The sequence below is a fragment of the Silene latifolia genome, chromosome 6 (assembly GCF_048544455.1).
Source record: "Silene latifolia isolate original U9 population chromosome 6, ASM4854445v1, whole genome shotgun sequence".
In the NCBI taxonomy this organism is placed as follows: domain Eukaryota; kingdom Viridiplantae; phylum Streptophyta; class Magnoliopsida; order Caryophyllales; family Caryophyllaceae; genus Silene; species Silene latifolia.
Genome location: NC_133531.1, coordinates 115,090,400 through 115,097,492, shown reverse-complemented (window position 1 = coordinate 115,097,492; position 7,093 = coordinate 115,090,400). Strand labels below are relative to the sequence as shown.

At 35.2% G+C, this 7,093-nt stretch overlaps 1 pseudogene; it reads right to left on the bottom strand.

Annotated features, from left to right (window-relative positions):
- Positions 1 to 1,016: 1,016 nt before the first annotated feature.
- LOC141588521 (calcium sensing receptor, chloroplastic-like) lies at positions 1,017 to 3,650 on the bottom strand (annotated as a pseudogene).
- Between the last annotated feature and the right edge of the window lie 3,443 nt (positions 3,651 to 7,093).

Below are 7,093 nucleotides of genomic sequence, written 5' to 3'. Positions count from 1 at the left end.
ATAGATACGTACTAGTTATATGCCATTCTCGTTCCATTTACTCCCAAGTTATATGCCATTCTCATCATTATCTCGGTTAGGAGTCATAAGGTTATACACAATACCAACTACTGTACTTCCGAGGTTAAAAGAGTATAATTTTGATGCTGATGGTTTCGCAACAAGATCATGAATTCTAGCTAAGTTGTCCGACAATAATTATCTTACTCGCTTTTTTGAAGTTATTTTTATACGTTTGTTCAATATTATTCACATAATTTGAACATTTGAACAAACGTGTATGTAAATGACTCGAAAGGAGAAAGCACTTCATAAGGTGTAACGGGGGGTACTTCGTATATGCAATTAATGGCGCTTATGTTGGATCAATGAGCAATATCTTCTAACAAAAACTTTGAGGTCAGGTTGTGGAATTCTATCAGTTACACAAGACTTACAACTTACAAGTGGGCACATAATCCATCAATATCCTTTAAAATCATTACCAAGAAATATGAGTACAAGAGAGTTCCTTTACATAATATTTGAGGACATAAAAGCAATAAATGACCTTGCCATTTTTGGGCACCAATGCCCATATGGGCATCCCAATGAGGCTGCAGAATTTTCGGGAGTGAAACTAGGTGTTGGAGATGAATTTCAAGGCGGTTTTTCTTGCTGCCTTCTCGGCTAAGCCTCAAACCTGTAACTGGCTTACGTCCGACTGTCACCTACAAGATTGAATGTGGTTAAATTATAAAATACGGAGCCATATATAATCTGTGTAATTAAGTTGAGAGAAAAATTCTGAAAGGATTAGACTTGTTCTTTCCATGGTATATTGTTTATCAAAAGCCCTTCGTGGCTTCGTCATATAAAGTTTTAATTGGCGCGTACGTAAATCACCTAATCAAAAACTCTGTCATAACAAGCTTCTTTTCTATTTGAATTGCCCTAGTTGCTTTAAGCCCCAATATTAATCGAATAAGTATGTTGAGCATTAATTAAAGTTGACCATAGTTATATGTAGTATTATTTTAGAATACACACTGTAGGGATAGAACTATATAAGAGACCTGTTAAACACAAAGAAAATGAGCAAGATTCAGACTTGGAGCAATTCCGTTGAATCAGTCAAGAAAGAAAAGTAGGACAATTCCAGAGAATAAGAGGGAGTAATAAACTGCCCACGAGTAAAAAGTAATCAGGAAAAGGATGAAAGTTACCTGTTCAGGACTGATGTAAAGCTTGGGACCCATCAAGCTGAATTGTGGGGATTGGCAAACCGGTTCTTTTCTCTGCAGAAGACTCTGTTCAGGTGCCCAAGCTAGAGCTATTTGGAACTCTAAGAAATATTGAAGATATTCGAGAGGTGGCTTGTCTAGCAAAATGCAAAAATTCAAGTCAATGAGTAGATTTCGTAAAGTAAAGTATTCCTCCTTCCAACGAGAATAAGAAGACCTTCAACCAAATTAATTAGACTCCTGCTTTAGAGATATAGAAAAGACTAAGTGCGAATTCAACCGTTCAACGTAGTTGTCATATAGAGTTTTTCTTAAACAACCTTGTCCCAAGGGTATTAGGGTGCTGTACAAGTTAATTTTATCACACAATTTTCTTCTTTTTCCAATTTTGTGGAATGTGAAATTACATAAAATGGCCAATTATAGCTTTTATTGTTACATAGTAGCCATTCAATGGATTCTCTATGCATTTATTATTATGGATCACTAGAGGACGTTTCCGAGGGTTTACAACGGTTCAGTTGACGGTGTTCGTAAAAAAGCAGACCTCATATTAGAACTCATAATCTCATATGAGCAAATAGCAAACAGATGATACTTTATTATCTTTGCCAAGACAATATAGCAAGCAAAAATGTATAGACAACATGACATTAAGCAGAAGTTTAAGTAGATAAGGGTAAGACCTTACACTTTAAGTACAGCTCCATAGCATGGGCGAGATGGTTACACTGGGCACTTCTTGAAGAAGAGAGACAATAGGGACAAATGTCATGTCGATGACATATGATGCTAAGTTTACGGGCACTTCTTCAAGATAAACTGTGCCTTTCACTTGGTTTTTTTAACTTACTTGGTAATTCTTCAAGCCTGTAAATAATCAGTAAAGATAAACTGTGATCAGAGTATCAGACCATTTCCTTGCAAGATGAGATCACTTCAAACTTCAGCATAAGCCGATATGAGAGCGCTTTTATTCCCTGTACTTGACACTTTTGCAGGTTTGTTAGTGGATTATAATTGACAGTTCCATACTTCTATATGTTTTAATCTTTAAAAAAAAAACACACACAAAAATAGGTAAAATTTTTCTTACGGTATTGCAATTATCCGGTTTTGACTCTTGGGGGAAGCTAAGGGATTTCGGCCTTGTTCTTGTCTTTCTCTGACCGAATATTAACCAAATAATAGTTATGTGTGCACAACATGTCCAAGGTCTGTGCAGGTGTAAGTTCACCTGAATAGTGTAAAATATGCATTAGTACTTACATATCATAGTATTACCTTCATCGGAAAATAGATAGACATAAACAATAGAAGGAAAATTGGAAGTTTATGACGAAGACAGTGCAACTTTCTTAGCAACCCAAAATAAGCAAAACCAGAATATTGACGAAATTTATAGTCATCAGTCATCCGAAATCATGCAGGAGGGATCAGAAAGTTCTGTATAAGCCAATATGCCTATGAATGCACCAAATTACAAATGGTTTAGCAGTAAATCGAAGAATTGTAGTTTTGATACTTGCCTTTGTATCCACGAAAGTTGAATGTGACGAAAGACCATACTGACGGAAGCAGGAGGTATGCAAGGAACAATCCAGATGCAGTTTCAAAAATCAGAGAAGGGTCTGAAATTGTGATGGTTTCAACTGTTGATGATGCTATAGGTCTGACAACTTCAATCACCCTACTGGTCTCTTGTTAGTTACAGTTAGTTACCACAAATACATATTCTTTATTTTGGATTTGTCACCTAGGCCACAGTAAGGCGTATAGCGTGGAATGAAGAACTTTAAATACCTTAGCAGCATTAATGACGGATTTAGTAGTAATACCAGAGCCCTGCATAGCTTCCTGAGCTTTCTTAGCAGATTCAGAAATGATAGGTGAAGCAGCCTTCATTGCCTCATGTCCAGCCTGTTGCACAAAAGGTATAGCAGCATCAATGCCAGGTTTTAAAGCTTTGGTTACAACCTGGAAAACCTGTTGTGATTTCTCCAGAACATCCGAACCCACTTGCTGCACTTGATCAATTGTCTGCTCCACCTGCACATTTCAACAAAACATCACAATCTTGTCAATTGCATATCAGCTGAAACCTTAATTATCACAGTTTTCGACAGCATAACATACTTGATGGAGTGAGAAGACTAACTGATCGTTAGGGAGAGTAACAACTATTGCATTAAGCGGATTAGAGAAAACGGTTAATAGAGATAGTGACATTGAGGTCGTAAAGAAGAGAATGGCAAGAGATGTAGTGGACTGACTGTTGCAGAATGTTTCAATGATCAGTTTGATTCTGGTTTCAAAAAAAAGCTTATTATTTGATGGGAATTGAATGGATCTAGTTTTAAAACAGGTTCCTCTCAAAAAATACAAAAAGTGGAACTTGACTATAGCCATTGATTGTTCTAATGCCATCTGGTATGCAGATTTTGCATTTTGGATTGATATGAAAACAATTTTATACTAAATCAAAGATAAATGAGCAATGTTATGGACGGTTTCACATAATCAGTACAAAGTTCACAAAACTAGCTCCAAGATTCACAACATTAGCTCCAACATTCACAATATTAGCTCCAACATCAGAAACAAAGCAACAATAACGAAATTAACCTCTGAAATGACTAACAAATCAAGTAGATTAACCTAGAAGACAGTAAATTGATTCAACACAAACTAATTGATACAACACAAACTAATAAACTCTTTTCGGCAACAGTCGATTGAACACTCAAGCAACAACACGTTTAAAAAGACGAAATAGCTACTGAAATTTCATAAAATCTCTGAATATGAAACACGTTCTAAAGAACGACAAGGTAATCACACTCAAGCGTCCAAAAACTCACAAAATAGAGTCGAAACAAATAAAATTAACTATGAAACAACAACAAAAAGTCGAGTAAGAGGTATATGTTCACAAACCTAGGCATTATGATAAGCATTTCATAATGAGTGTTTAAATCAAAAACCTAGGTTACATAAAATCGATCATAACTAACCGTGAACAATAACATGAAACTTAAAGCTGGCGTAATCGAGCAGAATAGAAACGCAAAGAAATCGATGAAGTCAAGTGAACGAAAATAGTAAAACAAGAGCAAAACTCAGTAATTAAACTAATTAAATAAGATTCTAACCAAAATTTAATAGATTAAGCAACAAAAAATCGAAATCTAGTAAAGAAAGGAAAAGAAACATACGATGAAGCGAAGAAATCGATCAAAATCTGCATAAACATTAGCGAGAATCAGTAATTAAACGAGTTGATAGAAGATTGAACAAATTAAATAAGTTGATCGAAGTTTGATTGAAGCGGAATGAAATCGAATGAAAATTAGGGATCAAAATTACCTAGATCCGAAAAGAAATTAGGATGATAATGACGATCAAGATCTGAGTTGTAAAATGGATATCGAAATGCGAGTGAACGGCGAAGACGAGCTGAAGACCAAGTTGAAGAACACGAGTTGAAGGAGAGTAAAGAGATAGAATGCGACTGTGCGAGTGATGGTGTGTCGAGTAAATGAGTGAAATGGAAAGGAGGAAATGTGTGTTTGATGGGGGTTTTGTTTGGGGACATGTGGCATAATCTAGTACATCTGTATTTTTTAATCTGACGGTTTAAAATTAGTACAACTACCTCACCCTAAGAAGGGTGCCTCGCACCCTTCTTAGGGTGAGGCGGCTGAACCATTTACTCACCATTGGATCTAATTATTACAAATGCACCAGATGTTGACACGTATCCCCTATATACTCCCAACTAACTCACTTTCCCTCATTTACAATCTCACTTCCCCTCATTTATTTCTCTCTCTTCCTTCAACTACTTTTCCGCCATTTATTTCTCTCTCTTCCTTTCAGCTCGTCTTCAGCTGAGCTCCGTCTTCGCTATTCGCTGAACTCCGTCACATTTGTTCCGCTATTGAAGTCGATTTATCCTCTTCTTCGTATGTTCCTTTCCGTTTCTTTACTAAATCGACTTCGTTTGATTTCTATGCATTTCGTTTCTGCTCGATTATGCTCGCAATTTGATTGAAACTTTCTCTTATTTTTCTATTTTCCGTTTCTTTACTAAATTATTGTTGTTATTATGCAGGTTTTGATCGCATTGTGATCATAATTGAACACAGTAGGAACGCATAAAATCAATTGCAGTCGATTTCTACGCTTTTTTGTATGTTCCTTTCTATTTCTTTACTAGATTTCGATTTTTTTGGTTATTTAGTTAAATTTTAAGTTATAAACTTCATTAATTAGTTTAATTAAGGAGTTTTGCTCTTGTTTTACTATTTTCCTTCACTCGACTTCCATTGATTTTTATGCGTTCTTATCTGCTTAATTATTCTTTGAATTGAAGTTTCATTGTTATTGTTCATTGTTAGTTATGTCCGATTTCATGTATCCTATGTTTTTGTGAATCTAGGAGGTAAATTTGTGAAACCAGTAGCTTGTTGTTATATTATCTTCAAACTTGGACTTAATGTTCGTCATCTGTTTGTTAAGATTTCGTTTACCTGCTTCTGTGAAACCTAGAACTTATTTTGTGAATCTATGAGGTAAATTTGTGAAACCAGTAGCTTATTGTTATATTATCTTCAAACTTAATCTCACTTCTGCTGTTGTTGCTTCATTTTTAATTTTAGTAGTTTTGCCTCTATTTTGCCAGTTTTTGCCTGCTTGAGTACGGTATTTTGTGATTAGCTTGTCATTCTTTGGCCGCGTGTTGCATTTTCAGAGGTTTGCATAAATTACACCTGCTACTTTGTCTTCTTAAATGTGTTGTTGCTTGAGTGTTCATTGAATAAGGTCTGAGATTATAAAGAAGCAGAGAAACAAATTAAGAAGAAAAAGGGCAAAATAGATGACTTTAACCACTTATAATGACCAAGTTTCACAAAACAAGCCCTTAGATTCACTGAATAAGGTCTGAGATTCACAAAACAAGGTCTGTGAATTCACCAAATAAAGGTATAAGCACAATAGATGATTTTAACCACTTATAATGACCAAGTTTCACAAAACAAGCCCTTAGATTCACTGAATAAGGTCTGAGATTCACAAAACAAGGTATGTGAATTCACCAAATAAAGGTCTGAGCAAAATAGATGATATTTACCACTTATAATGACCAAGTTTCACAAAACAAGCCCTTAGATTCACTGAACAAGGTCTGAAATTCACAAAACAAGGTCTGAGAATCTGAACCTTTTTATTTTCCCTGCTTTTGTGATTCCTAGATCTAATTTTGTGACCAAGATCAAGTGTCATTTCGCGAACTTTATGTCACTGAAAAACAAACAGCTATGGATTGAATAAGTTTCGTATCCTCTTCGTCATTATCATTGTGCTTAAATTACTTATTATTTTTGTTTTTATGCAGGTTTTAATCGTTTACTTAGCATAATCAAGCACCGTCGGAACGCTTAACATCAATTGAAAAGCAATTTTCTTGCTTCTCCGTACGGTTTTCCCTCTTTCTTACCTATTATCACTTAAATTCAGTTAATTGACCTGAGCTTATTGTTATAATGTAATGTTATTTAACCACTTATAATGACCAAGTTTCACAAAACAAGCCCTTAGATTCACTGAATAAGGTCTGAGATTCACAACACAAGGTCTGTGAATTCACCAAATAAAGGTATGAGCAAAATAGATGATTTTAACCACTTATAATGACCAAGTTTCACAAAACAAGCCCTTAGATTCACTGAATAAGGTCCGAGATTCACAAAACAAGGTCTTTGAATTCACCAAATAAAGGTATGAGCAAAATAGATGAGTTTAACCACTTATAATGACCAAGTTTCACAAAACAAGCCCTGAGATTCACTGAACAAGGGCTGAGATTC